Genomic DNA, 11,857 nt, shown 5'->3' with positions numbered 1-11,857 from the left:
TCATCATCCTGTCCTGCTCAGTCTTTCTTTGGATTGGAAGAATCACCCCTCAGAACTGACGTGAAAATTGTTTCTAAGTGTTGTATACAGAGGAAAGTGCAATCTAATGGTCCAACAGCACTCATTCACTACACAATTCTGATTCATTTGCTGAGCACTATCCATCCTGTGCACTGAATAAGATGAGTCATTTGGAAAACACCCTATGCAATCGTGTAATTAAAGAATGTCTCATAATACATATGCCTTGGGGGGGAGCTTAAGGTTGCACAAACAACCTTAGTTTTGGCATTTCCTAATTTTTTTAGTGTGCAACTTTGCAATCTTAGTGTTCTTTTAAACTAGGGTGTATGTGTGTGAGGGGAGGAGGGTTGGGGGGGCGGAGGGAGGGTTATTTATGTGATAAATATAATCAGTGCTCAATTTTTTGCCAGGGCTGAGCCCTGGTTCCTCTAAAGTTGGCAGTTCATAGACCTGGCACCTCTGGGCGTGCTGCATCAGTTATGAATGTAAAAAAATTGCTTGAACCCCAACCCCTAATTGCTTAAAGCTCAGCACAAATTAAGCACTGTATATAATATATGAGAGAGAGTGGGAAAGATTCTTTTTCACAAAAAATAGGAAATTTCTTAGTAGAAACAGGGACACAATGCTCCTTCCCAGTCCTTATAATTATTGCCTTACTTTGAGATAAACAAAAACCAAAGAAGGGTAAGACAAGGAGACATGATCTGCCCAAAGCTCTTAATGGGTTGTCTAGTAAATGTCATGCAGAAACCAGACAGAGAATACAAAGGATTTACTTCCCAGAGATAGCAGCAGAACCTCAGTCAGACAAAATACTTTCTTATTTCTTGGCAATCTGGACTAGACAGGTGAGCTCAAGGCTAAATTAGAAAAAGCATTAAAGAAATTTAAAAATAAATGGGACTATCCACACCATGCATACAAAGGCAGATGCATCTTGCAAATTGGGGTAATGCTGAAGAATAAAAAGAATAAACAGCATTTTTCACTGGCAGTAAACATTGTTCTGGAGACTTTGGATTCAGACCTTGACAAAGTTGAGGTTGTTTGGATGGGAGGCTTTGTGAGAGACCGGTCTGAAATTGGCTGCTATTTAGATCAGCTGGAAAGTTAATGAAACAAATCTGTTGTATCTTTTGTTAAGATTCCTTGGCTCTTACTGTCAGAGTAGGGGTATGACCTATGTTCTTGGGCAACGTTTCCTTTCCTCTGACTCATGCAGTGTGCTTTGTGGCCAGCTGGTAACTACATTTCAGGGATGCTTTATTTAAATAGCTTGTGAAGAGGTTTTGGTATCTCTCCAGAAGAGAGGGTGCAGGCCAAATTTAACATTGAGAACAACCATTCAAACAGCTCAGCCGTTGGGAGAGAGGCCTCAACCAAAACCCCCCAGTCAAACCCAGCATCCTTTGATGGAAGCTTCATGGCTGATCCAATATCTATGAGCTGAGTCAATACTTTTGAAAGTTCACCTTCAGATCTGATAGATTCAGACCTTTCTGTATATTAGTGACCATGTGATGTCCTCTCCCCACCCCCATCCTTAGTTATTATGCTAGTCCCCAGCAGAGATCAGAGCCCCATTGTGCAAGATACAGTACAAACACATAGTAAGAGACAGTCCCTGCCTCAAAGAACTTACAAGCTAAACAGACAGAATAAAGGATGGGAGGGGAAACAGAAGAGATCATGCAACAGTGAGTAGGAAGAGTAGTGCTCGCAGCCCAGTGCCTTAGCTGCTAGACCATACTGCCTCAAACTGTTCCTAAAAACTTGGCGTCAAGAGAGCACAGTACTATGAGCACAGAAAGCTCTAAGGATGACATTTGTCCTGCAGCTGATGGGCTTCAGCTGCTGGTTAGAATGACTGCCTTTGAGAATGCTCTCACCTTCCTAGGTATGAATAAACAGGAATGGTTTTACATTGGGAAGCATTTTGATTTGAGATGAGAGGTTCTTTACTGAAGAATGGCAAATGGGTAGGTGCTTAGGGTGGAGCATCACCTGGGTTTTTGTCTTTAGTTGTCAATTATCAAATAAAATATGTTTTCGCTTGGTCAGTTTGGATGTCCTGAAGCTTTATGGTATAAATAAATAAATTCTAAAGCTTCCTTATGGATCACTCTTGTAGAAGGGCTGGATTTAATAAAGAACACCCCTGTGGTAGCCCAAAATAATGTGTATGCAAGTCACAAATCTCTCTCTGTTCTTGAATTGCATAATCTGGGGAAATGATTATCCTTCACAATTATGTTGTTGAAAAAGGAGGCTGGAGCAAATATAATAATGAATCATCCTAAGTATTTATCAATATAATTGTTAATATAAGCTACTTTTGTGTAATAGTTGTAGCATACACATTTCTTCTTATGCCTCTCTGCACCTTGAGACGTATTTCTTTATTTCAAGGTTCAGCACACAACATTCTTGACTCTTAGAAACTTGCTACTGTGGATATTACAAATGAGACATATTGACATTTCTCTGCCTCTCACTCTAGTCTTGATCTGATTCTCACTGAAGTCAAAGGCTATCACTGTTGGCTGTAAGATGTTTTCTTTGTACTGAACCCCTAATATACAAGGTGTTGTTATTATTTATTAATTATTTGGCTGGTGGTTTTACAAGTAGTTTTACAAATATAAATATATACAAAAAAGTCCTACAGCATTAGGGACTTAGTTTACAGAACCTCTTCATTTCCCATCCTCATGGTTAAGATGTAGTAGGGTGCTTTTGCTGTCATTAGTAGGATCTGAGCTTCACAGGACCACCAGCGGGAAGCTGCCAGCTTACTGAATCTCTGAAACCAGTTCCTCTCTCTTTTTTTTTTTTAATCTGTCTTTAAACTGACAATGAATGAGGTGCCTATATGGTCACAGCAATGGATACCCTGCCATATCAGCAACTGAAGACACAAAATAAACTACGTCAAAGTCTTAATAAAAATTAATCAGAATGTTTTAAATCAAATTTAAAATCAACACACTCCTGCAAATTGGGTCATTGGAAGTGTGACATATTCTGCACTCCACAGAAACAGGAATTACGTTGCCCTGTGTCAGATATATCAACTTTCTGAAATAGCACAGGCTAGATTCATAAGGAAGCTAATAAGGCTATGCAGGTATTGAAGCAATAAGGCAGTACAGCCTATTTCTACCTGGAAATTAGTGCCAAGTCATCTCATTTGAGCAAAGCCATCCAAAAAAATACAGGCTTTGTACATAACATTCCACAGATAAACTGTTATAGCACAGCAGTAACTAGACAAACATCTAGCACCCTAGCTAGACAACTCCCCCCCAACTACAGATTTGTTGTTTTCCTTTAAAATGAAGAATATAACACAGGACTTAAACACTAAAATATATATATTTGTCTTACAAAATAAATGCAGGGATTGGGACATATGACAATTTGAGATCTTCTGTTTTCATGTAGGCTCAACCTGGGTATTATACTGACAACTAGATAAAACATTTTGTTTTACCACAAACAATTGTGTCAGCATCCACAATATTAAGCACACACAAATTAAAATAAGAAAAATTAACAAGTACTGTAGTTGTTCAGCTCACATGGTATCTTTTGTTCATTTATGCTACATAACTCATGAAGACATTTGACCTCCAGTCTATGGATTTCTCCTTTATGGTGTTTTCCCACTCTCAATCCCACTGACTTCTGAAAAATTACAGGGAACTGTATAGAGACCCAACCCCCAGATTCAGTCTGGGTCACCACTGGTAGCTCTATCTTCTCCCTGCAGGGCTGGGCTGGATCTGACTGGTGCTCTACCAATCAGGGTGCCAGGCCATGCCTCGTGTCTCAAGAATATACACATAAGCTCCTTGGGGCAGGGACTGTCTTTTTTTGTTTTGTGTATGTGCAGCAACTAATACAATGGTGTTCTAGGCCATGACTAGCGCTCCTAGGTGCTATGTGAATTCTACTACTGCTACTACCCTCTATATCAGGGGTGGGGAACCTTTTTTATGTCAAGGGCCTGATGGTGGCCCTGGCGGCGGGGGAGAAATCGGTGGTGGGGGAGAATTCGGTGGCGGCGCAGTTTCACGGCGGTGGTGGGGTTCCATGGGGGACGGGGGGCACTGCTTGCCGCCGAAGTCCCCCGCTGCCGAAAAGGGACAAATGGCGGCAGGGTTTCGGCAGCGGACACTGCCCCCCCCCCCCCCCCCCCCCATGGAACCCCGCTGCCGCCGTGAAACCGCGCCGCCGCCAAATTATCCCCCGCCGCCGAATTCCCCCCTGCCACCAGGTCCACAACAAATGATTTCGTGGGCTGGACCAAATCATTCGGCGGGCCGTATACGGCCCGCGGGCCAGACGTTCCCCACCCCTGCTCTATATGAAAGGTCCACTGCAAAGAAAGCCAATGCATCACAGCTTCATGCTATATCGTATCCACTACAGTCTGTATTTGTGGGGGAAATGGATGGTGATGTTCCGTATTCCGTATTATGGGCAAAACTCTGCAGTCCTTATCTGGTGCTTAATTGAGCAAAACCCCAATTAAAGTCACTGGAAGTTCTGCCTGATTAAGGACTGGGGTGCACCTAAGGGCCCCAAGACCACTGGAACCGCTGTGGTTCTGCTGAGTGGAAGGGCTAGGAAGTGAGGAGGCCTGGAATATGGAGGGGTCTGCAGGGATTTAGCCAACAGGAAATCTGCAGATTGCATGTGTCTGTTGGCCATAAAGCCCAGGTGGTGATGGTGAAAGACTGTAGTGAGCTGCAGCTACTAATGCCAGTTGTACAGATACACAAGTCTTGCTTCTGATTTGGAAGGAGGATTTTGTTCCCTGGAAAAAAAAATCTGCACTTGGGCTTGAAAGAGGTACCAGAATTTAACCCTGAGTAAGGAGAATGGCATTTGCTTCTATGAATTAACTCTGGGAGCTCAAGTGGTAGAAGTCAGACTTTGAAAAGGAAAACCCTCCTTTTACATGCAATTAGCTTTGATCAGTATGAAAAATGCCTGGGTAACTATATTTTGTGAAGTGTACAATTCCAATGAAACTGAATGTTCTTTAATCAGAAAAGTTAATTTCTTCATAATGAATGCACAGTTGACATGCTTGTTGGATGCCTTTGGGATAGGCTTTTGAAGAATCCAGTTTTAAGATCAATATTAAGGCATATCCTGTAACTGATTCAAAAATCTCAGTGTGACTGCCTAAATTAAATTTAAATGTAAAAATAAGTGTCAGCCAACAAAATATCTCTAATAAAGCAAATAGCTTTGTGAATTGACATCCTCTTCCCTGGGTCAAAATATGTTTTATGTTATCTTGTTGTCTCTCTTTATGAGTTTGTCTCTAATCTTTATACTTTCACTCAATTTATGAGTAATGGGATTTATCCCAAATCAGAGCAAAAAATCCAAACTTAAAATACGGAGAGACAGGGCATCAATCTTTCATTAAAGTAAGAACCATCTGTATATTACAATAGCATAGAGTAGGTGTTGCCAATTTAATTTGAGTGTTGTATCTGGATGCAAATTGTAGAGCATGCTGCCTGCATTAGCATGCATCTGAGGAGAGGGCTATAGCTGCTAAATTGCTGGCAATTCTGAAAAAGGAAAAGAACTTCTAAATGTCAATATTTTAATTTAAAAAGATGCATTAGGGCTGCTCCCTTGAGGGTGAGGAAAAGTCCAATAGTCACATGAAACTGGAATATGCAGGCCCCAATCCTCTAGACAGCAGAACTGCACTTTACACAGGACCCAATGAAGAAGGGAGTAAGAGTAAGAAGGAGTAAGAGTAAGAGTAAGAAGGGAGTAAGAGAATTTTTCATTAAAGTTGACATTACTTTAGTTGTTAGCGGTATAGGGCCTATGAAACAGAGTTGAGCAGTTCTGATTCACTCCAGTAGAGGTCAATAGTAATAACACACTAGCCAGTTCATTGCAGTATCATGTTAGGTTTCTGTCATGTACATCTTTTCTGTCGAGGAATATAACCTAAAATAAAGCACTTAAATCCAGATTTTTCAGGGTAATTAGGCGTTGCTCCACTCAGCAGTACAACACCTAATTACCTTGAAAAAGCTAGGTCTTTCATTGTTTAAACTTTGCAATGTTTTTCTTTAGTTAGCTGATGAATTGTTGATGTTTTCTATTGTCAGAGCATTTTTCAGAAATGGAAATTTCTGCTGATCTGCTCGCAGGATGAGCTGAAATTTGCAATAATTATTTACTGTAAAGTACAGAAATTATAATATTAAAATTCAACAGATATCAGCGTTTCAGCAACCTTAGATCATATCTAATTTAAAGCACCAATGGCTTGTATGAAAAACAAGGGTAACATCATAATTTGATTCCTAATTAGTCACCACAGAATATGATCATGATAATTATAGCTTTGCTGATTGATAGTGGCCTTTACAACTCCCTTGAACTATGCTGACTCCTTGTGAGCCTACAGCATGCAAAAGAGCTGTGAACAACTGAAGCAGCTTGTGCTTGAGATATAAAAGCAGCTGAGTTTTCATCTAGCTGTTAGATGACAAAGAAATCAGTAACAGATTCAATCTCTTGCATATTTTGGCTGTTTGGATTTCTCACTTCTCTCCTCATTTATCAGCTGGATTCTGAACTAAATGAGGATGCTGCAGTATATTGCTGTTTGAGTTTGGTTATGTTTCACAGTTTCTAATGGCTATTGTAACCCTAGTTTATCAGTAGAAGCTGTTCAGTAGCTTTCCTTGTTGCACAACTGGAAGAAGGCCATATGGAATTTACTTGTGATTAGACCCATTACATAAATGTATCTGTCTTAGATTCTGACTGCAATTAGCTCCATTTCTGTTAATTCAGCATAAATAGCCTTGGATTCTGTTGGCCTATTTTAGATGTTGATCTTATTTAGAGATGGGCTTTCACAAGAACCTGGGATCCACATTTCCCCTCACCCCCTCAAACTTTGGAATATCTGTATGCCAGCCAGGCAATATGTTATGTTATGCAATTAGATGTATTATTTTCAGTGACACTGACTGCCTTCTGACCAGATTGGATAGTGGTCTGAGGGCTAGGCCCTTTGTCGATGAGGCTGCTGTAAATTGGCTTGGCAACCTTCACATCCCAGAAGAAGACGAATGACCTTGTCCTGCCTGCAGAAATAACCTCACTTATCGCCACAGATTTGCATCAACATTGTTTTGCCAGTCTTCAGCTGAGATCGCTTGCACTAAGATCATCATTAGTTTCGTTGCCATGCTACCTCTCATTCAAATGAACGAGCGCAGTGTAAAAGTGCACTCAGAGCAATTATTTGTGGGCCCCCTTCTTTTTCTAAAGAAAAAGCAACAAGGAAATCAACATTTTATTTTTCTGTACAGAAAGACAGCTAGGAAAATTAAATGCAAAAAAACCTTGTATTTGTGCAACTTCAGGGTTATACGTTTAGGGCCAAATCATAGGAAGGGATTATTCCCCTCTCTTCAGCACTGGTGAGGCCTCATTTGGAGTATTGTGTCCAGTTTCAGGCCCCTCACTACAGAAAGGATGGGGACAAATTGGAAAGATTCCAGCAGAGGGCAACAAAAATGTTTAGGGGGCTGGCGCACAAGACTTAAAAGGAGAGACTGAGGGAACTTGGCTTGTTTAGTCTGCAGAAGAGAAGAATGAGGAAGGATTTGATAGAAGCCTTTAGCTACCTGAAAGGGGGTTCCAGGGAGGTTGGAGGTAGGCTGTTCTCAATGGTAGTAGATGACAGAACAAGGAGCAATGGTCTCAAGTTGCAGTGAGGGTGGTCTAGGTTGGCTATTAGGAAAATGTTTTTCACTAGGAGGGTGGTGAAGCACTGGAATGGGTTACCTAGGGCGGTGGTGGAATCTCCATCCTTAGGTTTTTAAGGCTCGACTTGACAAAGCCCTTGCTGGGATGATTTAGTTGGGGTGGGTCCTGCTTTGAGCAGGGGGTTGGACTAGATGACCTCCTGAGGTCTCTTCCAACCCTAATCTTCTATGATTCTATGATTTGCTGGGGTTCCTGCAACTTGATTGAAATCAAGGGGACATGTAGGTACTCAGTGTTTCTCAGTTCAGGTTGGGCATCAGTTCAGCATGGCAAACAAGGATGTGCTTAGGTTCCATCCACTCCAATGGAATTTAAGCATGTACTTCAATGCTGTGCTGAATCAGGGTCTTGGCACTTATAGAACTGGCAACGAAAAAGGGGGGTTATAATGTTGCCATAAATCACCCACTTGGCACATACGTAGTATTTTGAATTACTAGTGAGCTGATCAAAAGTGTACCATAATTCACCCATGTTGCACATGCTGTATATTAAAGTAAAACATAATTGCATTAATCATGCTATGAGAACCAGAACATTTCCTTCACTGACTTAATGTTGCATTATAAAATAGCAACATTCATAGATGGTTGGTTGGAAAGGCCTTACAAACTAAACTCACTGCCAAAAAAGCAGCTCTATAGTAAAAAACGATTGGAAAAGAATTAAATTACTGAAGTAAGAGAATTTGGGGGTAGGATCTCTGCTGGAACAATCCGTGCTCATCTTCCTTGAAATCAGCGGAACAATTTGTATAAGTAAGGCAAGTGGTATTTGGTCTATTAGCCATACCAATGGGTGGAAATGAGGATTTTTCCTTTGTCCCACTATTGTGTAATGTGTGGATTGGTTGCTGTCCCCCATTTTGGAGGTGGATACATTTCAGTGGTGATGTGTTTACACAGCTCGGATCTCTCTGGGTTAAGTCCCTGATGCAGTAGTGTGTCCTTATTCAGCACAGCACTTAAGCACCTGCTAAGTCCTAGTAACTTCAGTGGGACTTAAGCACATGCTTAAATATTTTGTTGAACTGGGGCCTAAATGGTGCAATATAAATGCAATTTATTTTTCCTGCCCATCATTGAAATGGATGAGCCTGAAATGGTCGGTGTACAAATCATGTGACAGAGAGCCAATCCACATCAATCAGATATTATAAGAATTCAGTATACTAAAACTAGGTTAATAGATTCCAAGCCCAGAAGGGACCATTGTGATCATTTAATCTGACCTCCTGTATAACACAGGCTAGAGAACATCCTCAAAAAATGTCCTGAACCATATGTCATAGAAAAACATCCAATCTTGATTTAAAAATTGCCAGTAAGGGAGAATTTACCATGACTCTTAGTAAATTGTTCCAGTGGGTAATTACCCTCACTGTTAAAAAATTGTGCCTATTTCTAATCAAATTAAACAGTTTATGGCATTAATAAATCATCCAATTAATTTCAAATTGTGGCTCAAATTAATTAATGTAAAACAATCCGTGAGGAACAAATATGAATTGTGAGAAACTAAAATGAGATCCGTAATTATAATTGTGGAGAAAAAAATCTGACAGGCAATCACATCACTGTCTATTATTGCTCCAACACTGATTGATTCAGTCAATATGGCTGAAAAAAATTGAGAAAATCCATAATGAGCCTTCCTCTGAAGCCAGACTATAGCCTCAGTATTTAATATGAGAGCAATCCCCTTCAAGGGGGTATGATTTATGGCCACTTGATCTGGGAAGGTACATTTAGCATGGGCTATTTCCTTCCCTGTATCACCAAAACCACTGATGGGTTTCAGTAAAAGCAATAATAATTGCTAATTGGACTATTAATGGGAGTTTTATCATTGACCTATAGGGGAGTTGCATCACATCCATAATTTGGAGGAGACTTTAAATGCTGAGGATCTGATGGCTCTGATTAAACATTAAAGACTGCATGGTTTTCCACTGTCCTTGGACACACTGTGCCTGCATCCATGCACATAAATCCTTTTGATGTCCACAGGAAGGGTAGGTGGGTCTCCAAAACAGTACGTAGGCCCCGGAGACTCAAGGCAAATCTGAGCTGCAGTATGTACAACAGAAGGGCTTCATTTCTCCTCAAGAGATAATCAACTTTAGAAATTCTTTGCCCCCAGCAGTATGGGCAGGATCCACTACACCAGAATCTAAGAAAATGAGCCTTTACTGTACAGTAGCCTTATCTCAGGGCACACAGAGCATTAAGTGACTACAGTGATTGTTAACTTCATTGCCAAATGTGAAGCCAGGAAAAGATCCCCCCCTGCTCCATAGTGGCAGTGACCTTGGTGACCTTTGGCACTGAGCAGGATGATCTGTTAGACCCAGGTGTTGGTGACCCGCACCATAAATTTCCTGCCATAGCAGAGGGACTAGATATTATAGGACCCTTGGTCCTTCCTGTTCTCTCCTTGTATTTGTGTGTTAGGCCAGGCAAACAAAATTCAAATTAGGGCCCTAAAATGCACTGATTAGTGTGTGTGTGTGCATGCAGGGAGGGGAAAGGAAGAATCAAATCCCCCCCTCTGAGCAGGGAATTCAAATGACAAGTGATTAGCTGGCTTGAAACCTCAAATAAGACGCTATCTTATTGGGAAGGTTAATTTACCATCAGCTCCAGACTTGATGTGCTCTGATATTTTATGCAACAGCAAATGTGTCAGGAAGCAAAAAAACTGATAAAAGGGGAAAGAATCATTAAAGCAGATAAGGGGAGCACCCATCTATTACTGCACAGGGCTGCGCTAATGAGGCAGCTAGTTATTGTGCCTCTGCTTAAGCTTCCCCTAGTGATTTATGTGAATAACAATTCCATGTTCAGTTTCAAAATGCACAGAATAACCAACCGTTCTTTGATTAGCCTCTAAGCAATAGCCTGGCTCTTCCCATGAGGCCGCCGCAATATACAATATGTGCCTCTCGCCTCTCCTCCCACCTCTGTAACACGATTCTATTTCCGCACAAGCCACAGATTCAGCTCCATTAAAGATAATGGCCTCAGATAACTAAAAAGAACATTTATGGCAATCATAGTATGTGCTATTGCCTCTCTTCGGGGAAATCCTCCCTCTAAAAGCCTCCATTGTCTGCACTGTGAAGAGAACCGTTAGTTGCCGATTGTATTACGGCCACTGGTGTTTTTTACCCCTACTATCTCCGTGTCCATCCACCCTCACTGGCGTTATGCACCAGTACACAGAATTTCCCCATATACTTAAAAAAGAGATCCACAGACTTTGTAAAACTCTGCAAACCAGGGCTGGCTTTCAAATACTACACAGAAGGAAGCACTTAGCGCTTTGACATAATAAATAGAGTAGAGGCAATTGTTGCTAAATAACCCGATTATAAGTGGAACCAATCACAGAGAATAGCACAGTTCCATTAGCCCTCAGCCATCACTCCTTTTTAATATAAATTTCAAATAATTACCATAACACCTTGATAAATAGCAGATGTTACTGCAGAGAACTTGAAAAGGATTTCAAAGTATTGGAAAAGGTTAATGGTCTTTTAGGGCTCATTGGTGACAGCACAGGCCTGGGCTCCAGGCTTCCTAACTTCTCTCTCCAGCCATATCACTGTTGCTGGACAGGTCTCCTGTTCTCTTTGTTTCCCCCATCTGTAAAATACTCATGCACCTCACATGCATGTTGTGAGGAATGATAAATGTTTGTAAAATGCTTTGAGATCCTAAGTAAAAGGTGCTCTAGCAATGCAAAGTATTATCACAGTCTAGGGTTAGGAAATCATTAACTCCTGAAGTATAAAAACTATTTCAATCCCAAGCACTCCTTATGGCTGGTATCATGAGCAGTAAGCAACACATGATTGTCTATTGCTGAACATATGCCTCTCTGTCATGAAGTCATTGTCTCATGTGGCTAAGTGCTAGCATTCAGAGAGGCTTTCAAAGGCAAGTTGTGCTCTTCAGTCAACTAAAGAGTGTCTGATTCTTCCCCTGTGGCACAGACC

Source organism: Emydura macquarii, unplaced genomic scaffold (assembly GCF_026122565.2).
Source record: "Emydura macquarii macquarii isolate MOO-44397 ecotype Brisbane River unplaced genomic scaffold, CSIRO-AGI_Emac_v2 contig_1713, whole genome shotgun sequence".
Taxonomy (NCBI): domain Eukaryota; kingdom Metazoa; phylum Chordata; order Testudines; family Chelidae; genus Emydura; species Emydura macquarii.
The sequence above is the reverse complement of the archived record's forward strand: the minus strand, read 5'-3'. Positions refer to the sequence as shown.